Source organism: Odocoileus virginianus, chromosome 7 (assembly GCF_023699985.2).
Source record: "Odocoileus virginianus isolate 20LAN1187 ecotype Illinois chromosome 7, Ovbor_1.2, whole genome shotgun sequence".
Taxonomy (NCBI): domain Eukaryota; kingdom Metazoa; phylum Chordata; class Mammalia; order Artiodactyla; family Cervidae; genus Odocoileus; species Odocoileus virginianus.
The window spans coordinates 68,170,931-68,194,032 of record NC_069680.1 but is presented as its reverse complement, the minus strand read 5'-3'; the positions used below and the strand labels follow the sequence as shown (position 1 = coordinate 68,194,032).

The window sequence follows — 23,102 nt, the reverse complement described above, 5'->3', positions numbered from 1 at the left end:
GGGCGGCTATTCTGTGTGGCCCCTGCACACCTTACCTATTTCATGGATTTTTGTGCAGTCTGAACTACCTGCAGGGAGGTATTCTCATTTGGGGTGTAAGCCCTATCTGAAACGAAACTGTCACAGCTTTGAAGAGAGCCCAGGGGAGCCTCTCCAAGCAAGTGGTGGAGATGGGAGCAGAAGATTTGAAGAGGTGGGGGGGTGAGAGTGGTGTCACATTTTCCTTCGCATCTAAGGGCTGAGAGGGAACTTTCCTCCTCCCTCCTGCAGGAGGGCCCCAGGCCAGGGACCCCACCCTGGACACGGGCTTATTAATCAAAGGGTGTTGAAGTCAGTGGCTCTGCTCTGTTCCAGCATTTCTCGAAGCGTGGCCTGAGGAGTAACAGCCACAGCGTCAGCTGGGAACTGGTTAGAAATGCAGACTCCAGACCCCATCCAGACCTACAGCCTCCAAATCAAATCTCTAGAAGTGGCACCCAGGAATCTGCATTTTACAAATCCTCCTCAGATGCTTATGAACATTTAAAAATGACTGCTTTACACTGTTTCTCAACAAAAATATGATATCCGGCAAGTATAGGATTAAAAGAGGATGGGTGTTTCCTGGTTAGACTTAGGAACCTATTGAAACTGTTTGGTTGTCTGTCTGTAGGTCCATCCATCCATCTGTCCTTTTTTATTTTGGTAGACATTTAATTCAGTTGCATCTAGAAGTTGAAATGGGAAAGCTCATCCCCACCCTGCCCTCTCCAGCTTATCATGAGGAGATGAGGAGGTGGGCTTCCACTGTCTTGAGGCTCCAGGTGGTCAAGTGCTTCTGCAGGGCAGTCATTCGTTTGAATCTGAGCCTAATGAAGCTACCCTAAGACAAACTGTACAAGAGGGAAAGGGGAGGAAATGACTTACTTGGTATCTATTGTGTGCTGGGCCTTTTCCCCTTCCAATCTCCCTTCCTACTGGGAAGTATTATTCTCATTTTACATAGAAGGAAACTGAGGCTCAAAGAGGTGAGGGGACATGACTAAAGCTGTAGAACCTGAGATGTGATAGAGTCAGAATGTGAACCCAGTTCCTCTTGCCCCCAGAAGCTGTGCCCTTTCTTCTGTTCCACATTGCCAGAATCTTGGGGGACCTGAGGATCAACAGCTGGAAGCTGCAGGGTAGTCTGATTTGAGACGTGCTTCTAACCATCTGTACTGTCTGGAGGTTAGCAGACTGTCTGTGAGGCAGTGAGCTCCCTGTCCCTGGAAGTGTGCAAGCAGAGACCAGGAAATCCCGGGGCCATGGGTGGGGTCATATGTGTGCACGGGGCAGGACTGAGAACAAGGATCTTTGAGGGCCTTCTGCCCTTCTTGGTGGGCCTGCTCAGGCCTGCTCTGGGGTCAGTGTCCCCGTGGTTGGAGGCTCTGCCGCCAGCTGCTCATTATCTGTGGCTCCTCTAAGAGGATCCTGCCAGCTCCCAAACAGGAAATGTGTCAAGAAAGCTGTAATTAGAGCTGGGAGCCACAGGCCCGAGAGGTGCCTGCTGCAGCTTCAAGTGCAGACATGCTGCCCTGGTGAAGTCCCTGGGCAAGAACCCAGTGAGTCAGGCCCTCAGATCCTCTTGCATGTGGCACCCGTGCCCCACCCCATTCTCCCTGGAAGAAAACCAGCATTCCCTGGGAGCCTACTGGGTTTCACGTATGTCCTCTCTTCTGTTCCTCCCCAGAAACCTGGAAGAGAGGAAGATTTTATCGTAATGCAGTGAGGAGCCCGAGGGCCTGAGAGGTCATATGACTCAATCAAGGTCATCCTGCCATGGCAGAGATGTGATGAAGCCCTGTCCTTGTGAGTACCTGGTCTAACTTTGTCATCATTCTAGGAGAGGCTTTGAGTCAAAGGAGGGGCTCAAGAGGCCAGCAGCACAGGTAGAGGAGGCCTAGGTGGGCCTGACTGGGTCCTGGGTCTGCCCTGACTGAATGTGACTTTCTTCAGCTTCTGTGAATCTTCCATAGAGGCATAGATTCCTCTTCTCTTCCCCTATCAGGCTGCTGGGCCACCCATAGCCATTGTGGTGGTTTAAAAGCATGGCCACAAATTCTTCAGCCCATTTTCTATGGAGAAATAACCTCTAGGGAGAAATAACCCTCTGTATTCTGGGCAGATTTGTGACTGCTCCACCCAACAGAGAGTGGCAGAAGTGATGCTAAATCATACCATATGACTTTCCTTTTGCTCAGCAGAACAATTTTTCCTGGAGCCCTGAGCCACCACGTAGGAAGTAAGAAGAATCGCTAGCCTGAGGTTGCCATCTTGTGAGGAAGCCCAAGCTACATGATTGGTCTGTGTCTGGGCTCCCTGTCTCATCTGAGCCCAGCCATCCTAGCCTCTCCAGCTGTTTGAGTTTTTCCAGCTGAGGCCTCAGATATCATGGAGCAGGGACAAATCACTCCTGGTATGGGCTGTCTGAACCCCTGGCCAGTAAAATCTCAGGATAAATTGTTTTGTGCCACTGTTTTTGGCTGATTTGTTATGCAGCCATAGATAACTGGCACAGCTATGCAGCTGGGATGTACCATATGGTCATCTCAGAGGTCCCATTCAGACCATCTTTCCCTCGTGGCCCCTGGGAAGCTGGCTGGGTTCATACGCTCTATGCAAAACGTTGCTCCAAGGGAAAGGTATGGGACTGCATGTTGGGGGAGGGGGAGACTCTTTATCGCCTAGGGGTTACATCTGCTCAGCTTCCTCTGCTCACTTCTTTCTCAGAAGTAAGCTCCCCAATCCAGATCTGCCTCAGGCCCTCTCATGTGTGATTAAGAGTCCTGATCCCTGCTTCACTGCTTCTTAGCTCTGAGATCTTGGGCAAGCTACTTAACACAGTTTCTTTAGTCTATTAGATGGGGATGATCAACATGTACATCAGAGCAGTGCCGTGCACATAGCAAGCACTCTGATGGGTGTGGCCCCTTATTATCCCTGAAGTTGCCCTCTTCCTGGCCCCTTGTACCATCTCCATGTGCACAGGGCTTTACAGTTTACAAGGTGCCTTCCCGTTCCCCCGGTAACCCTGTGGGCAGGTCAGTATCATCACCATCGAACAGATGAGTTAGATCTCAGATGTGGCTCGTGTTCATGGCCTCAGATGTGAGCGATTTCTCCGACGCTTGCTGAGCTTCTTCCAGAATCTTCCTTTGTGTCTGATCTCCTTTTTTTTTTATCTCCTTCTTACTTCTACTACTCTCTACTGCCTCTGGAATTCTGGAGTCTCAGCCTATGTGACTTTGGATGATTTCTGCTTTCTGAATCTCAATTTTCCCCTCCATGAGATGAGGAAGTTGGGCTAGCTGATGTCCAAGGGTGCTTTCAGCTCTGAGACAGTTGAGTTGGTTTTCACATCTGGGGGTGGCTTTCTCACAGGACTGCCTGCTGCTTCTCTGCAAGCTGTGTTTGGCCTGGCTGTGAACAAACCAAGAGAGCCTCACACCCTGGTTTCTGGGTGGCAGGGCCAAGCTCTGAGAATCAGGAAAGGTGCACCGCCACCCTACCCCAGAAGTTGGAAGGACCCAGAGGATGCTGAGGCATTTGCTCCCAGCTTGATACTTGTACTTCTGTCTGAGACTGATCCTAACAGTGGCCAGGTGAGGGACCCAACCCAACCAGGCTTGGCCTTGGGGCCACTCCTAAGGCCATTCCCAGTGGAATCTTTGGGCAGTTATGGGTTCTTCAGCATCCTGACTTCTTGTGGTCCAGCCACTGCAACTTTACCTTCCAGGTATTTCCCAGGCCCACCTCAGGCCTCACCTCTTCCAGGCAGTCTTCCCTGATGTGAAACATTAGGTCTTTTCTCTGTCCTCCCATAGTGACTTGGGCTTCCCATCAGGACCCTTGTTGAACTTTGATCTGTAGCTACCTATTTACTTACAGATTCTCTTCCAAGACCTTGAGTCACTGGAGGCCAGGGTCCATGTCGGTCCTGCTCTCTTCTTCTTCTCCAGTGCCCCACACAAGGATGGCACTACTTAGGGGCTCAGTAGATATCCTTGCATGAATGAATTTTAGATAAATAAGCAAGTGGCAACAATCTTATTAGCAGTAAATAGCAGTAATTTTCTCTGCTTAAACTATCCCAGCCTCATCTGCCTGTGCCTTAAGCCTGGCCAGGAGAGGATGACTTCCATAGAACATTGTTTTGGTTCCTGTAGGATCATTCCTTCTCTTGAATTGTCTGTTTGTATGATGTCACTCCCCAGAAAACATCTCCATGAAGTTTGTTTTATGTCTATTCTGAGAATTTTATAATGAAGATTGCCAGGAAAAATTCTTGCTTTACAGTCAGATGCAGTTACGATTTTCCTAAATATCAGGCTTTATTTATATACTTATATTTTATTTCATGGATGCTGTGCAATTGATCAGGTTTCCCCTGTTGCACTTGCTACCGGGAAGCCCAGATCAAAAAATCTGGATCCTTTGAAATAACGGTAAGAACTTAGTCATTTTCATTTTTGAACTACTCAGATTCATGTCTCGTCTAATGTCTTTTCCTCTGTATTTCAGGGACTTTGCCTGTGTACTTTCCTATAAGTTTCTAATTTCTGTCTTATTGTAAGACTTTAGTTATAAAGTCTTTACTTATAAATTCCATATGGGTTTGTGTATGCTTTAAATCATTTTTCTTGGGACAAGGCAAGATATAACCAAGTGCATACACATAGTACTTCTGAGCACATTCTTCCCAGGTTGACCCAGGATTTAATTACAGGCTGAAGAATGCTGGTGCTAGGTCTGCTCTTGGCCACACTGGCCTGTCTCCCTCCAGGCTCTGGCCCCAAAGGTAGCCTGGTCCATGTCCTGTGGGTGTGGCCTGCCAGGCCTCGTGCTGGGTGATTTTCCCTGACAAGAACAGGGTTTCTCCCTGAGCTGCTGGCCTCACTGCCCTGCTGCTGCTTCCTGACCAGCCTTATCTCTGTGGTTCCTCACCCCCTGCTTCATGTCCCTTCTGTGATGATGCTTAATGCTGCTCCCAATAAACTGACTTGGCTGCCTTCTCACCTAAGACTCAACCTTGTCCCTTGGTTGCAGCCTGATTCCAGTTGCCATGGGCAATTACACCCACCATCAGTCAGGCCAGGGCAACTGACCTCCAGGCTGTGAGAACACACCCTGGCCAGCTTGAGTCAGCATCAGGGGTGGGGGAGTAATAGGAAAGCAGGCATAAAGTTAAGTGTTATCATTTTATCTCTGGAGATGGACATTTACCCCCAGAGGTAATGAGGGAAGGTAGTATGAACATGTTTGACAAATGGAGACAACTGTTTGACAACTGTGGTTCCAAAAGATGTGATTGATCCAAGGTCACACAGGAAATTAAAGGACCAGAGGGCTTTGCCTTCTAGCCTGGGGTTGGTTCCTCTTTACTTTCTCCCATTGCCGAAGGCCTGACTCTCCAGTCACTCCCTGGCAAGAAGAACACTCTGAGGCACACAGTCCTCTGAGAATCCCATGCCCGACCAGAGTCATCAATTGACAAGAGGGCGTAGGGCCCCTGTTTCCTCTGCAGAGCTACGTGGTTATGGAGGTTCAGCCCATGTGATATGACGATCTGCCTGCTGGACATAGAAAAGAGGAAGAAAGGGAGGTGGGAGGAGGTGTGTGGGGTGTTGAGGCCTCTGCATCAGGAGGCTTCATTCTGGTCTCTGCTAGAGTTCAGAGCCCGGCCCTCTGATCAAGTAAGACCGCCATGTGTTTTCACTAGAGTCCTGCTCCCCATGCATTTTACGAGGCTGTGGTGTTCAGAGTCGGTCATTTTGGAAGTAGAGGAGTGGAGGAACTGTCAGTCTCCCGTTTGGGCATCAAGAACAGCGTGGGCCCTCGTTCTCTAAGGGACAGCAAACATGTCCCTTGACTCTGGGGGTCTGAGTTCTGTTGTCTGTTAAGTGGGACCCTGAGCCTTTGCCCACCTTTCTGGCAGGGGTGTTGTGATATGTTTTAGAATGTTTCCCCACCTCACTTCTGAGATGCTGTGAGAAACAATTCCCCAGGGGACTCTGTGTACCTCCTTGCCGCCTACTCGCGTTGCTGGAGGAAACAAAACCCCTCCAGAAAACAAAAGACATCAGTGCATCAGAATGCACCGAGCGGATGGTGGTGTTTGAATTGGAAATCAGTGAGGTGGTTTGGTTTCTATTCCGTATCAGAGCTTGATTCAGGCAACACGAATTTGTCAAGGTTTTGTTCAGTCTACAAATATTTGTCGAGTGCCTGCTTCGTGCTCAGCCTCCCCCTGCTCCGTGGTGGAGCTGCAGAAGTGATAACCCACTCTGGGGTGGGGGATGCGGGCAGAGTGGGACCCAGTTTGGAGTCCTGGCTCTGGTTCCCACCTCCTTGGTGACCTTGGGCAAGTCACGTCTCCTCTCTGGGCTTGTCCCTTAGCCACCTTCCTCATAGCGTTGTTGCAAGGATCAAGTGAGGAAATGCAATGCTTTTATTAGCAGTGACTGAAACACCAAGTGTGGTTATTGCTTTATCAGGAGTGATGAGAAGTCATGGGCTCTGCTCCCATAGCAGCGTGGTCGGGGAAGCTGTTAGTTATGGCAACGGGAGCTTTGGGCTGCGGGGAGTGGACATATGATGCTACGGATGCACAGGGGAGTCAGGGAGATTTGTGGCGTTCATGATGATTTCCTAGCGAGCAGCTGTGAGCCCTGCCAGGGACGGCGGATGGAAAGCATGCGTGGGATTTAGAACAGAACTTCCTCCATTCCTGGGGAGACAAATCTAGTATATGCCAGCTTTCTTACTCAGATACCACCTTCAAATCTCCTGTGGGCATTTTCAGGAAATTTACAGCCATGTGCATCTTGGGACAGGGTTCAGGGGAGGGGAAGGGCAGTCGTGGGGGTGGAAGTCTTAGTTAGGTTGGCTGCTGTAACAGACAACAGACTGGTGATGTCAACAACAAACACGTATCTCTCATGGTTCTAGAGGTTGGAAGGCCAACATCAAGGGTGGTGGCTGATTCTGTGTCTGGTGAGAGCCCCACTGGCCAGTTGGCAGATGGTGACTTCTTGCTCTGTCTTCATATGGCAGAGAGAAAGATCATTTATCTATTGTCTCTTCTTATCAGGGCACTAATTCTATCAAGAGGTCTCCATCCTCATGACCTAATTATCTTTCAAAGGCCTTACCTCCAAATGCCATCACTTTGGGGGTTAGGCCTTCAGCATATGAAGTTTTGGGGATCTTCCCAGGTGGCTCAGTGGTAAAGTGTCTGCCTGCCAAGTAGGAGATGGAGGTTTGATAAGGAAATGGCTACCCACTCCAGTATTCTTGCCTGGAGAATCCCATGGACAGAAGAGCCTTTTGGGCTACAGTCCATGGGGGTCCCAAAGAATTGGAGACTACTTAGCTACTAAACAAAAACGACAACAACAACAACATATGAAGTTTCAGTTCAGTTCAGTCGCTCAGTCGTGTCTAACTCTTTGCATCCCCATGAATCGCAGCATGCCAGGCCTCCCTGTCCATCACCAACTCCTGGAGTTTGCTCAATTAGAGGGACACAAACGTGCAGTCCATTGCAGAGGGTTACTTCATTGAAGGCGTTGTGTTACTGGTAGTATTGGCGTGGTAAGGAGAGAGATCCAGGTGAGGGGAGGGCAAGGGGTGTGCGGGTACCTGGTGTGTGTAGGGCAGAGTAAGGAGGCCGGTCCCTCCAGGCCCTCCTGCCACCCCCTTCTTTCCCCTCCCAGGCCAGAGCGTGCAGAGCTTCTGCTGGTCCAGAACAGAGTGCCCAGGTAGGAGGGGTGAGCTGGTTCTCTGGTAGTGTGGGAGGGCCAAGCTGGGGTGGGATAGGGAAGACAGGTGGGAGATGCAAAAGGCTATTTAGGTAGCTGGGGCAATAGTGCAGGTTAGTGGAACTGACCTTAGGTGTAAGAATGAGTTGGTAGATTCTATCTGGTTGGATTGGCCCTAAAACCCCTGCCCTGCATGTGCCATCCATGTTGCTGGTTTTTCTCCATTTCCCCTCACATTCTTTTACCCTTCTCCATCCTATTCTGTGTTCTGGGAGCACAACCCCTATGGACTGAAGGCAACAATTTACATAACTATCTACCCCAAACATTATGGCCTACAACACCCACCATTTGATTTTGTTTATTGATTCTATGCTTACCTGGTGGTACTAGTGGTAAAGAACCCACCTGCCAATGCAGGAGACGTAAGAGACGCGAGTTCGATCCCTGAGTCAGAAGATCCCCTGGAGGAGGGTATGGCAATTCACTCCAGTATTCTTGTCTGGAGAATCCCATGAACAGAGAAACCTGGTGGGCTACAGTCTGTAGGGTCATAAAGAGTTGAACACGACAGAAGTGACTTAGCACACACACACACATGCATGCACATATTGATTCTATGAGTTGGGATTTGGGATAATGTGCAGGAGGGACTGCTTGTCTCTGCCCCCACAGTGCCTGGAGCCTCAGTCTGGAAGCCTTGAAGGCTGGGGATGGGATCTTCTGAAATCCAAAGGTTTACTCACTTACCCGTGTGAGACTGATGCTGACCGTGGCCTGATACCTCCGTTGCGGTAGTCCACTGGAACCCCTGTACGTGGCCTCTCCACGCGGCTGCTTGGGCTTGCTCAAGGCAGGGTGGCTCACTTCAAGGCGTGAGCGTCCCAAAGAGAGACAGGTAGAAGCTTCATCGCCTTTTATGACCTAACAGATATCACAGTGTTTCTTCTGCTGTAATCACACCTGTGGCCAGATTCATAGAGTGTTAAGGTCCCACTAAGAAGAGTGTGTGGGAGGCGAGATATTGAAGCAGCCATTTGGAAAATGGGCTCTGCTGTAGGATAAATCAGCAGGAGATCAGATTCATTCATTCACTTATTCTCTGGTTCCATCAACAAACATTCCATGGCTTCCTCCCTGATGGACTGTGGGTCAGTACGGACTTGTGTTCCTGTAGCAAATGCCATAGCTCCTGTTGGTCTGACTTCTCCTTCCTGGCAGCTCCCACCCCCCACAAGGCAATTCTGGAATCACTCTAGAGGTGGCAGCAACTCCCACTGGGGTGCTTCACCAGTCCTTTCTGCTTTCCCTTAACCCTGCTCATGCCTATTAAAAAGTCCCTTCATAAAGATCTCCTCAGTCACCCTCTTGAGTGATCATTTCTGTCAGAACTGTCACTGATACACTGTATGTCATGGGAGGAAGCTGAGGCTCAGGGCACCTCCCACAGTGAATGTCTGGAGTGGGTTGGCTTTGAGCCCTCCACTCTGGTCTCTGGGTCCTGGGCCCTTTCCCGGGCACCACTGGTGATGTGTAGTCAGGGGGAGCTCATCAGAGAAGCAGGGCCAGCCAAGCCTGAAGTTCTGTTCTCCCAGGTCCTCTAGCACCCTGTCACTGCCTGCTGGGCTCAACTTGTGGCCTGTGTGGCCATGTTTGTCACACCCCCAGGCTGGGGAATCCCTAGCCCTCCCTAGGTTAACTAGCAACAGAGTGCCCTGAGGGGTGAGAGACGTGCCCTCCCACCTGCTCACAGGCACTGGGGCATCAGGGCCAGGAAGGATATTGCGTCACAGCCAGACACCTAAGCCCAGGTGTTGAAGGGGCTTGCCAGCAGTCACAGAGCGTGAATTCCCAGCCTAGTGCCAACCCTGCACGCCTACCAGACTAGGTCCCTAGAGTTCTTAAAAGAGCTTTCATTTCTCACTAGATGAGTGAGTGATATCCGCGATGTCAATGATGCTGATGACGATGGTGATGCTGCTGCTGCTGCTGCTGATAATGTTGATGATGATGACAACGGTGATGGTAATGACGATGGTGATGGTGGCAACAAGTTTGCTGAGTATTTTCCATGAACCGGACACTTAACCTACATCATGTCATCTAAAATTCCCCCTTCATAAGGGGACATGACATTTTTGGGGCCCCTTTTCTCAGGACCATGCTAGTTCAGTGCCTCCTTTGGTAATGTCCTGTCTCATGGCTGTCTGTGCCCTTGCCCACAATGTCTCTGCTAAGCAGGTCATGTTTCACAGGATGGCACCACACTGCAGGGTGAAGTGACTTGCTCTAGGCTCCACAATTAGTAGGAAGCAGGGCTGGGATTTGAACCAAGCTTTTTCTGACTCTAAGTCTGTGTTTTCATTGTGTCCTTCCCACCCAGGAATGAATAGATTTGAAAGGATCAGGCCACTTGCTTCTGGCCACAGGTGGTGTGAGGACAGGGAGGACCCTTGAGTCCAGGTCTTTCTCAGCGATGCCTCCGTGTGAACGAGTGTCTGAATTTTCTCTTCGCAGCCCTACCAGTGTCACATCAGGGTGGGGGGCACTCATGGGAAGATGAGGGGCCATTCAGGAAGGTGTCCATTCTTTGAGGACAGGGCTTTTCTGTCTTAATCCACCCCAACTCCCCAGCTCAGAGCCTGGGTACAGCCTAGGGCACTGACCATGGGACAGTGTTTGTTGATTGAGTCAGTTAAAGAAAGAATGAATGAGTGAACGAGTGAGCTCTGAGGATGAGGAGTGACCCAGGTAAGAGGCCAATGACTAAAGATTCCAGACGGCAGAGGACTACCTTTCACCTGGATGGCTACCTGTTTATTTATTCCGGGGGTGGGGTGGGAAATAAGAATATGAATCTGACAATGAAGCAAGGCTGTGTGCTAATTCTATTCCCAGATCAAATCACAGCGCAGGGAACACGTTATCATCAGCATGATTACCTTGGGGGAACAGAGACAGGGAGTTTTATTAAATGAGACAATCTCACTAAAAGGAAGCCTTACATTAGACTTTAGGCCTTAAATAATATTAGTCAAGAGCTGACAAACATTCTGCACATGATATTGGGGGGCAAACTGACTCAGAGTGGGTGATTTAGTAGAGGGCTGCTGGACGGAAGTGACCTGGCAGCGGCAGATGGAACGTCTTCTTGGCCCAAGTGGCTATTAGAAAAAGAGGCTCAGACCCCAGTTTTCTTCAGGCCAGCGGGTGCCTCCCTCCTTGTAACATGGCCGTGCAACCCTCCACAGCCCCACAAGGAGAGGGCTGTGCATTCCTGTGTAGGCACAATGACCCTGAAACTCAACAGACCCCAAGTGGAGGCAAACAACCAATGCTTAGATCAGATTCCCATTCCCCTCCCTGAAAATGCTGCCCTGGAAATTTGGGTCTATTCTTTTTGTTCCGTTTTCCCTACCCTGTCTCTCCTTCCCTGTGTCTCTCTCTTGCCTGGAGACCCAGTTAGTGCCACTCAGAAGCTCAGAGCAGGGTGCCATGAAGATCAGGAAGGTCTGGGTTCAAATCCTCCTTCACCAGCTCTGTGACCTTGGGCACATTATGTCGTTTCTTTGGATGTCAGTTTTCTTGTCTGTAAAATGGGTTAGCCTGTTCTGTCCTCATAGGCTTGTTCTGAGGACAGACTGCATTAGTCTGTGGACAGCTCCTAGGATGGTCCCTGGAATACAGGAAGTGCCCCATTCATGTTCTCTTTATTCTTGTCCCTGCTTCTCCTAATGCCTCACCCACACACCCAACCCCAGAAAAGGACTACAGGCTGCTGGAGAGCAAAAGTCTCCAAACCATGGTGGGAAAAGAACATCTTGTGGAGCCAGAGATCTTCTGTCCAGATGATAGATCCGTGTGTTCCCAGAGGTCACCTAGTCCAGCTCCTCCTGTAACACAAGGGGAAATGGAGGATGGAGCTGGGAGCCTGGGGCAGCAAGCTGGCTGCTGTCCTGAAAGCTGACTTGGTCTGTAGAAGACAGCCCTGGGATCTGCCTGGGACATACAGATTTGCCGATCCCCAGGCCAGTGCACCTGGAGTTCAATGCCTACCTCTCCTTTCCCCCTCAACTCTGGAATAATTTATAGAGTTAGAGTAACAATAGCTCCCATTTTCCAGAGACCGAAGTGTGCTGGGCTCCATGGTGAATTTGACATGATGGACTGTGCCATGTAACCAGTGAGGGCTTATTCCCAATTGCATATGAATAAACTGAGGTTTCTAGTGGCTACTTGACCTGTCCAAACCCTACAGCTAGTGAGAGATGGAGCCAGTCCTAAAAACCCAGATGGTCTGACTCCTGGTCTGGCTCAGGCACAAGTAGCAATTCTCAAGGCCACAGAGCAGAGCACTCCCTGTAGGACGCCTGGTGGCACAATGGCTAACTTGGACTCGGTTTTTCTCTGCTGACCTTGAAGAAGTCAATTACTCATTCTGAGCCTCAGTTCTATCAGCTATAAAGCGGAGGTGATAATTTGTAGGGTCATACCTGCAGTGATCATTGTGAAGCCCAGAATCCTGAAATTTCAGACTGGAGGGGACCTTAGGGACAATCCCATCTGGCCCCTCTTTCATGCCCAGAGAAATTCAGCAACTTGCCAGGTTGTGCAGCTGGAAGGGGCCAGAGCTGGGATCTGATGCTTGACTGCAGAATGTTGTGGCCGTGTGGGGATGCCTGGTTTCCAGTTCTTCCCAGGAGGGCTTATGCCGCCTGCCCCCAGCACTGTCCCTGCCCTATTTCTCTGTGCCCCGTCACTCTCTCTGCACCAGGCATTTCCCCTGTGACACTGCACCCTCTTCACGACCCCTGCCTGCAGCTCATCCCAGCTCAGAGAGGGAATGGGGCAGAGCAGTAGCATCTGAACTGGCATTTAGGGAGCTGTGGGCTCTGGTCTATCTCTGATATTGATGTGGTGTCTGGATTCTGCAAATCCCTTCCTCTTCCTGGTTTCCAGAGTCAAAAACAACCATGGTTTTATATATTCAAAACTAGACAAGTTTATCTTTCCCCAGAGTATATTTTGTGCACATCCCCAGTTCTCGTGGATGCTTCTAGGCGTTATACAAAACAACAATTCATCATCAAAAAAGTTTGGGAAATGCTGGGTTAAACAGCTTTCTTTCCCTAATGCTACTTTATTTAAATAATTGATTTAATTTCAAGAGAAATGCATACTCACTCTGATCAGTGGAGAGTGTAGAGCGATATAAAGCAGTTGCCAACAGCCACCACCCTCAACTCTCACTTTCTAGGGTGTCCGTGCGTGCTAAGTCTCTTTAGTCGTGTCCGACTCTTTGTGACCCCATGGACTGTAGCCTGCCACGCTCCTCTGTCCATGGGATTCTCCAGACAAGAATACTGGAGTGGGCTGCCATGCCCTCCTCCAGAGGCTCTTCCCGACCCAGGGATCGAACCTGTGCCTCTTATGTCTCCAGCATTGGCAGGCAGGTTCTTTACCACTAGCCCCACTTCCCAAAGCAAGCAATGCTCATGACTTGACCTGTGTCTTTCCACACGTCTCTGTGTTCATAAAACACTTGCACACACACTTGCATATACGTAGGGTGTTTAAGATCCTTGTCTCATTTTCTCCTGAAAGCCTTGTCTGTGCCTTTAACATGTGATGGGCTCTTGATCTCCAAGACCAGTGATGCTGCTTTTCTGAGTCCTGGGCCCTTTTCATCCCCGCAGAGCACCTCGGGGCAGGGCTTTGGGCCGGGCTGAACTAGCTGACCTGACGCTCGGACCCCAGTGACTCACAGGCCACCAGGGGAGGCTCAGTGGGGTGGGTGGGTGGGTGCTGGCTGCTGCCCTGGGAGGTGGCTCAGACCACAGAAGCAACGGGCCTGGGTGGGTGAGGGCCGGCCCCGGGGGCCTGGCGTTCACAGCCGCCCTGAGAATGCCCTGGGTAGCTGCTACCTGCCGGGAGGCGGGCAGGCTGGATGAGGAGGGGCAGTTCATGCGCTGGTGTCTGTGTCCAAGGAGGAACAAGAAGCCCACTCAGCCGCAGAACCCTCTCCCGCCCACATCTTCTGGCTTTAGGTTAGAGGGTTGCTTTGGCCTGGCTGCCCTACTCAGGCTTGCCTGTGCACCTCCAGATTTGTACTCTGTTCGTCATCTTCACCTTGAGGTCCAGGGGACTGGGGACATGCCTGGGATGACATAGAAAGTTGGGGTAGAGCCAGCCCACACCCTGCAGCCCAGGATCGTGTCCAGACTTCTCCAGGTGGCTCCCAGTGGGCCACCACACTTCCTGGGGAGCCAAGTCCAGGTGCCCGAAGACCTCGGTTTGAGTGTCAGTCTGTCACTCAAATTGCTGTCAGATGCCAAGGAAGCTCTAACGCCTGGCCCAGGTCTCCAGCTCCCAAGCTGCTGTGCACTGGGCCTTGGCCTCGTCTGGGCTCCAAGTCGATTTTAGGAGTCTGGGCCTGTTCCCCAGAGCCGCGTGCTCATGTCCATAGACACAGAGCATTATGTAGGGGCGAGGAGCGTGTTCTCTTGCAGCTTTAATACTTTGGTGTTATGGCGCATTTTCGAAGACCTGTTGGGTGTATGGTCCAGGGCTAGGTGTGGGGGAGTGGAGGAGCGGAGATTGGGTCGGATCCGTACCCTCTGGGAACATCTGGTTTGTCTGAGTGATCAAGGTGCAGCCACAGGATACATACATCTGGGTGAAGACCAGAGGGGGTGAGAGTCCTGATGGCCTGCAGTGGAGCAGCTCTGTACCAGAGTGGTCAGGGATGGCTTCCTGGAGGTGGTGGTGCCTTGGTGGTATTCTTGGTGAGTGGCACCTCACAGATAAAGGCATAGAGTAGGAATGGTTAGGTGTTAGGAGCCAGCCCTGGGTGGCTTTGTTGAGAAGATGGCTTGGTGAGCCAACACGACCCCCAGTGAGGGGCTGCACAGGTTGGCCTTTACCTCCACTGTTGGCACAGCTCTGATGGCAAGAACCGGGCAACCGCAGCCACCCACCTCCACTCTAGGGAGGGAAGTTGGCCTCTGTCCCCACAGCAGACTCCCACAGGCCAGAGCCAGCTGAGGGATAAACATCGCTAATCGTTAATTACCATGCGCAGTGTGATTTTATGACTTTCCAGATAAATGCTCTCCAAGGGAGTGTCAGCGTTAGAGACCTCCAGTTCAATGATCTGGGGTGATGGTTTAAGGAGTGGGGTGCCGGGGGGCTGGAGGAGGGTGGGGCCCCTCAGGAGTCAGGTCTAGAATTTCTGGCCTGGTGGGGGCAGGGGGCTTGCCCAAGCCTGAGCAACAGACTGGAGTGGAGCTGCCCACTCTTCCTGTTACTTTCCCGAACTGTCCACCTGCTGGCTGCCCCCTGTGACCCACAACCCTGGCTGGGCACTGTGGGACTTTTTGGAGAGGGAGATCCTGACGGTCCTTCCTGTTGTCTGTCTGCTGCCTTGGCCTTGTCTGATAGCCTCTACCCCCAGCTCTCACTCAGGTCCAGTGTCTCACCAGAATTGCGCTGCTCTCCCTTCCTAAGACACAGCTTCACCACCTCTGCTAAGAAGCCCCTGCACATTGGGGCCCTTGACCTGGCTTTAGCTCTGTCTTCTTTGAACCAGAGCCATTTCTTTTTTTTTTTCAGCTATGCTGCACAGCATGCAGGATCTTAGTTTCCTGACCAGGGATGGAACCTGTGCCTCCTGTAGTGGAAAAGCAGACTCTTAACCACTGGCCCACCAGGGAAGTCCCACCAGAGGCATTTCTGAGTCTGTCTAATGCCACACTCAGGCTGGGAGCCCCAGGAGACCTGGAGCTGCTGGGATCTTCTCTGAACCCTTCCAAAGTCTGGCTTGCATTTTGCATAGGGGGAGCATCCCCCAGTATTCACTGCATTTGGTTTCCTTTTTGGGCTTCCCAGATGGCCTAGTGGTAAAGAACCTGCCTGACAATGCAGGAGACATAAGAGACACAGGTTCGATCCCTGGGTCGGGAAAGATCCCTGGAGGAGGGCATGGCAACCCATTCCAGTACTCCTGTCTGGAGAATGCCATGGATGGAGAAACCTGGCGGGCTACAGTCCATAGGGTTGCAAAGAGTCGGAAATGACTGAAGCGACTTACATGCATGCTTGCATGCATAGGAAGGGCTGCTCCAGGGTAGAAAGGCCCCTTCGCTGAGCCTGCTCTGTGCCATGTGCTAGGCACTGGTGAGGCCCTTTCATGCCTTTGCAGAGGGTCAAGATAAGGACCTTTGAGCCAGACTGCCTGGGCTCCACTCCCATCTCTGTCACCCATGAGCCTCCGTTTCTCAGCTTCCTCATCTGTAAATGGAGGTTATACTGGGACCCATTTCATTTAGGGTTATTGTGAGGACTAAAGGAGTTCATCAGTTGGAAGTTCTGTCACTGTTTCAGCCCATAAATCTGTGTTGCTAGTTCACTGTTGTTAGTGTATTTCGTGACAAGAGGAAGAAAAGGGGAGTGGCCAAGGGTTTAGGTACGTGCAGGTGGCCCGCGTTTGAATCTTGGTGTGTAACTCAGAGTGGGACCTGTGAAAAGTCATTTCATCTTATGGGTCTGAGTTTCCTCATCTGTCAAATGCTGATAATAGTAGTAGTAGCTACCTCCTAGGATTATGGCTCTGATAAAATGAATTCATGCCCATAAGATTGGTAGCAAAGTGCCTGGAACATAGCTGGCTCTCTGTTAGTGGGGTTGTCATTTGTGTTTAACAGAAGAGGAAGCAGCCTTGGCGAGGGGAAAGGACTTGCCCCTGAACTTTGTTTAAACTCAGCTTCATCTGAGATGAAAGCCAAGGTGTAGTTTTCTCTAGCTCCATCTTCCTCCCATGGGCAAGGGTCAGGTCTGGTCCCTTAAGGCCCCCAAAGCTTTCTTTTCTCTCTTATAGTTGGAAAACCTCTGCCAGCCTCCTTCCACCCTAGCACAGCTTATTAGTTAATTGAACCTTGGTGAACTGAATCTCTGAGGGCACCCTTCCTCCAGGAAGCAGGGCCAGCCAAGGCCACTCTGCTGACCTCGGCAGGCACAATGGGTCCCAGGACAATCAGTCGCTTTTATGACCGAGGCCACCAACTCTCTTCCTCTTAGATCCCTCTGTGGAAGCCCGGTATGAACACTCAGCGCCAGGTCCACCTCCTTCCTTTCCTTCTGATTTCATTCTGCTGCTGCTAGGCCATGTAGAGAACTTGTCAAGCACAGGGTCTGCCTCTTGCTGGGCACGTGGGGAGCCTCCCCCCTTCACTGCACTCTGCAGAGTGCTGACCGGGTGGGCGAGCAGGATCTGCAGCTGAGCGCTGCAGACAGCACTCTCCCACGATAAGGGCCAGCGAGCACCCTTGAATGGGGAGTGCGCCATTCTTTACCAACCCTGGGCAGCTGGGCGGGAAAGGCCGCCTCTCAGACTCAGGGTGGGGGACAGGCCAGCAGACAGTGGGGGCGGCCCACAGCAGGCCTGGAGGAGGCAGATTTGTTTCCCTGGAGGTCTGGGCACAGCAGTGTTGGATTAACAGAGGCTCCTGCTTCTACCCTTGGAGAGAGAGCGGTGTGATTTCAGCCACATCGCCTGGGTGATTTCAGCCACATCGCCTGGGTGCACCATGAGAGTACTTAAGAGCAATGACTTCAGGCTCACCTCCATGCTTTCCGATGACCTCGAGGGGTGGGATGGGAGGGTGAGTGGGAGGGAGGGGATATACGTATACATATAAGCTGATCGACTTTATTGTACAGCAGAAACTAGCACAACATAGGTAATATGCTCCAATTAAAAATAAAAAGCTTTTTAATTTAAAAAAAAAAGCTAAGTGCATGTGCCACAACTACTGAGCTCACACGCCCGAGAGCACGTGCTCTACAACAAGAGAAGCCACCACAATGAAAAGCCCACACATTTCGAGGAAGAGTAGTCCCCACTCTCTGCACCTGGAGAAAGCTCAAGCGCAGTAACAAAGACCCAGGACAGCCAAAATAAATAAATAAATATCTTTAGAAAGAACTTCAAAAGAGGCCAGCTTGCACCCTCATCTAGCTGCCACCACAGCTAATGACAGCTAAATCAAATTTCATCACATATGGGTGCCAAAGGCACGGCTTTAAAATTATGCCCATTGCTTTTTGACTGTCCTTCCCTCACAAGTTGAGCCTCGTCGCCCTGCCCTTGAATGTGGGCTGGGTTGCCCCTGCCTTTTCCCCTGACCCAGGCCAGGGAGGGACCCCGAGCACCACAAACATTTTAACAGCAGTCCTTGTTGCAATTCCCTGAACACCCGCCGCAGGCCAGGTGCCAGGCTGAGCAGTTTCCTGGAGCCACTCATTTGATCCTAACACCCAACAGTGGGGTAGCAACTACTGCTCACATCCCCCACTCAGGGATGAGGACACTGAGGCACAGAGAGTTAAATCACTCACAGCACCATCCATAAGTCACAAAGCCAGGCTTGAAGTTCCTTCTTAGCCACCATGTTACCCACAAGGATGCAGCTGCAAAGAGAACCCTGGACCAGCTGCCTGGAGACCTGGGGGGTCCCTCTCTGTCTCCACCCCGAGCTGGCCCTCTTCTCTCTGGGTCAGGGAGATGGATGTGGTGTTCCTCGCAGGCGGCTGACCGCACAGCTGAGAGGACCCCTGAATGAGAAGGAACCTGGTTACCTTGGCAGCTCAGAACCCACAGCGGGCTGGGGAAAGGCAGGAGGAGAAGGGAAGTCAGCCTCCATCCTGAAGGATGAGGGAAGCCGGGACCTAGAGTCAGGTGAAATTTGGGGCTGTCATCAGAGGGACCTGGGGGGACAGGGGCTCTGGAAGCTGACTTGGGAATTCCTGGCTCAGCTTTGCAGACAGTGGAAATCTTTAACAAAATTCAAGAAAATACTGTTTGAGCAGGATGGCCTGATTTCCACGCAGTTTTCAGTGCCACCTCAGGGAGTTCTCACCTTGCCCTGCGTGTGCCAGCTTAGCGATGCCCTACTCCAAGTCCCCCAGGTGAGATCCTGTGGGGCCACTTGGACTCTTCCTGGCACCCAGCTACCCTCATCTTGTCAGCCGCTGGGGGGTCCTGCCTCCTCCGCCCTTGCTTCTGCCTGCTTCCCTCCCACGCCACTGTCCCTTCCCTACTGCCATCTGGCCTGCCGGGTCGCTGCCATCATCTCTGGCTGCTTCTCTCTACCTGGGAACTTCTTCCCTCCAGCTGCTTTTCTACCTTTCAGACTGAGGGGTCTTCCTAAGGCACAACTGAGCTAATACTCACTCTTTGCTTACAATTCCTCAGAGGCTTCTATGGCCCTCAAGAGAAGTCCGAATCCCTGAGCTTGTCTAATGGAGCCTTTTGTGCCTGGCCACTGCGGACACAAACTCTGAGTCCTGTCACTGAACTAGAAGTCTTCTCTGACTGGGAGGCAAGGTAGTAATCAGCGAAGACTTCCTGGAAGAAGTGAGTGCTAGGCTGGGGACTAAAGGCTGATTGAGAGTTCATGCCACCGACCACACAGGAGGGGTGCTCCAGGACACCCATGGCCAAAGACTTTTCTGGAGGTGCTCCCACCCTCTCAGTCCCCCCGTGCCTTGGGATTTCTAAGAGGAAGCAGAACTGTGGGGCCATGCCACCGGTCATGCGGTGTGGACATTCTGGGAAATACCGCTGGCCACCGGGTTGGCGTCTACACAGGAAGGGGGATTCAGGACTGGATTTGCTGAGCTCAGATAAGCAGCCCTGAAGTTCCCCAGAGCGGAAGGCCTCATGCAGGGGAGCCTTGTGTGTGTGTGTGATAGGCGTGTTTGGAATGGGCAGGTATTGATTGAAACTGTCATACACAAACAGGAGACAAACAGACTGGTGGAGAGCTGGCCTTGGGGAGCAAGAGAGCAACCTGTGTTGGTGAAGGGACCAAGATTCTTTCTGCAGGGTGTCCGGTGAGATCCCTGGCTGGGTTCACAGCTAGACAGGAGGGGTCACCATCTCCAGAGCAGGGCTAGGCAGGGAAAGTCTGGGCACCTAAGCTTTTCATTTGTTCAGATAATGTAATAATTTGAGATGAATCAGTTCCTCTGCAAAACCATTTGTGTCAAACCCAGCCCTTGACTCAAGGGGTACCAGGAGCCCCAGGAAAGAACCAAACTTGGCATTGAGGAAGACGTCCCTGTTCCAGCCCTCCAGTTGTCAGTGGCTGCTGACATGTGATACTGGGCAGCTGCTTCCCCTTTTGAGGACCTCTGTCTTCCCTTCTGTGAAATGGGCATCTCAATAATAATTTTTCTGCCCCCAAAACAGTTGGAAAATCACATAGGATAATGGAGATAAGGTTACACAGGCATCTGGTGAGTTATGTACAACCATTGTGGGTGTGGGAGATGAGAGGAAGGCTTGACCCTGCCCTCACACAGCTCATGGTCTGGTAGGCAGGCAGATAAATAGTCAGATTAGAAAATCTCATAGGAAAGGTACTGGTATAGGGAGGCATTCTGCAGAAGCATCTCATCCAAGGAAGGCTTCCTGGAGGAAGTGACATCTGAGCTGAGACTGAAGGAAGGAAGGAGGAACAGGCAAGTAGGAAGGGAGAGTGTTCACGGTGGAGGTCAGGGAGAAGGGGGAAGGAAGACACCTGACTGGTTCTTGCTAGTTCAGCATCTTTCAGGCATTGCTCTTCTAAGTCTGGTAGGAGGTAGTGAGAGCTTGTGACAAGTACTATGTATCTATACATGGTGGTGAGGAAAGTGTTCCGGCTTGGAAGGCTTTGCTGTGCTTCAAATCTTTTTTTTTAATTGAAGTATAGTTAATTTACAGTGTCAGTTTCAAGCGTATAGCAAAGTGATTCAGGTATACACACACACACTGTTGTTGTTTAGCCACTAAGTCTTGTCCGACTCTTTGTGACCCAAAGGGCTCAGCATGCTAGTTCTCCCTGTCTCTCACTGTCTCCCAGAGTTTGCCCAAGTTCATGTCTGTTGAGTCGCTGATGCTATCCAATAATCTCATCCCCTGTAATGTGGAAACACACACACACTCTCATACATATATATTCTTTTCAGATGCTTTGCCATTATAGGTTATTATAAGATATTTGGGCTTCCCACGTTGTGTAGTGGTAAAGAATCTTCCTGTCAATTCGGGAGACACAGGAAATGTGTGTTTGATCCCTGGGTCAAGAAGATCCCTGAGAGGAGGAAATGACAACCCACTTCAGTATGTTTTTGCCTGGAGAATCCCAAGGACAGAGGAGCCTGGTGGGCAACAGTCCATGGGGTCATGAAAGAGTTGGACATGATGAAGCACACGCACACTTGACTTGATAAAATATTGAGTATAGCTCCCTGTGCTATACAGTATACAGTGCATATCTGTTAATCCCGAACCCCAAATTATCTCCCCACCCCACTGCCCAAGCCGCCCTGCTCCCATTATCCCCTTTGGTAACCTTGAGCTTGTTTTCTATGTCTGTGAGTCTATTTCTGTTTTGTAAGTAAGTTCAATTGTGTCATTTTTTTTTCAGAATCCACATATAAGTGATATCACGTGGTGTTTGTCTTTCTCTGTCTGGCTTACTTCACTTAATGTGATAATCTCTATATCCATCCATGTTGCTGCAAATGGCATTATTTCATCCTTTTTTATGGCTGAGTAACATTCCATTGTATGTGTGTACTACATCTTCTTTATTCATTTATCAGTTGATGGACATTTAGGTTGCTTCCATGTTTTTACTATTGTAAATAGTGCTGCTATGAACATTGGGGTGCATGTATCTTTTCAAATTAGAGTTTTCTACAGATATTTGCCCAGGAGTGGATTGCTGGATCATATGGTAGCTCTATTTTTAGTTTTTAAAGGAAACTCCATACTGTTTTCCATAGTGGTTGCACCAATATACATTCCCACATTCCCACCAAGAGTGTAGGAGGGTTCCTTTTTCTCCACACCCTCTCTAGCACTTATTACTTGTAGACTTTTTGAGGATCACCATTCTGACTGGTGTGAGGTGATACCTCATTGTAATTTTGATTTGCGTTTCTGTAATAGTGATTTTGTTGTTCTTCAATCGCTCAGTTGCATATGACTCTTTGTGCCCCCATGGACTGCAGCATACCAGGCTTCCCTATGCTTCACCATTTCCCAGGGCTGGCTCAGACTCATGTCCATTGAGTTGGTGATGCCATCCAACTATCTCATCCTCTGTCATCTCCTTCTTCTCCTGCCTTCTATTTTCCCCAGCATCAGGGTCTTTTCTGATGAGTCAGCTCCTCACATCTGATGGCCAAAATATCGGAGCTTCAGCTTTATCATCAGTCCTTCCAATGAATATTCAGCGTTGATTTCCTTTAGGATTGACTTGTTTGATCTCCTTGCAGTCCAAGGGACTCTCAAGAGTCTTCTCCAACACCACAGTTCAAAAGCCTCAGCTCTTCAGTGCTCAACCTTCTTTATGGTCCAACTCTCATATCTATACATGACTACTGGAAAAGCATAGCTTTGATTATACGGGCCTTTGTTGGCAAAGTAATAGCTCTGCTTTTTAATACACTGTCTATGTTTGTCATAGCTTTCCTCCCAAGGAGCAAGCATCCTTTAATTTCATGGCTTCAGTCACTGCCTGCAGTGATTTTGGAGCCCAAGAAAATAAAGTCTGTCATTGTTTCCATTGTTTGCCCATCGATATGCCATAAAGTGCTGGAATTGGATGTCATGATCTTAGTTTTTTGAATGCTGAGTTTTAAGCCAGCTTTTTCACTCTTCTCTTCCACCTTCATCAAGAGGATTTTTAGTTCTTCTTCACTTTCTGCCATAAGGGAGGTGTCATCTGTATATCTGAGGTAACTGATATTTCTCCAGGCAATCTTGATTCCAGCTTGTGATTCATCCAGCCTGGCATTTTACATGATGTACTCTGCACATAAGTTAAATAAGCAGGGTGACAATATACAGCCTTGACAGGCTCCTTTCCCAATTTTGAACCAGTCTCTTGTTCCATGTTCGGTTCTAACTGTTGCTTCTTGACCTGCATACAGGTTTCTGAGGAGGCAGGTAAGGTGGTGTGGTATTCCCATATCTTTAAGAATTTTCCACAGTTTGTTATAATCCGCACAGTCAGTGATATTGTGCCCCAAATCTTAGATCCAATGATAAATCTTGCGAGGAATAAAGTGAAAATCGCTTAGTTGTGTCTGACTGTGACCCCATGGATGATACAGTTCATGGAATTCTCCAGGCCAGAATACTGGAATTGGCAGCCTTTCCCTTCTCCGGGAGATCTTCCCAACACAGGGATTGAACTCAGGTTTCCGCATTGCAGGTGGATTCTTTACCAGCTAAGCCACAAGGGAAGCCCAAGAATACTTGAGTGGGTAGCC

At 50.2% G+C, this 23,102-nt stretch overlaps 1 long non-coding RNA gene across 4 annotated transcripts in view; it reads left to right on the top strand.

The window, feature by feature from the left end:
- LOC139036074 (uncharacterized) overlaps positions 1-23,102 on the top strand; it is a 345,733-nt gene that overhangs the window by 39,698 nt on the left and 282,933 nt on the right. For 3 of the 4 annotated variants that reach the window (XR_011488806.1, XR_011488805.1, XR_011488807.1), the window contains exon 3: positions 1,709-1,827. This is a non-coding gene — a long non-coding RNA (uncharacterized lncRNA). Of the gene's footprint in view, positions 1-1,708; positions 1,828-2,219; positions 2,494-23,102 lie in introns of those variants that run through there. The other variant, XR_011488808.1, reaches the window with a different exon arrangement.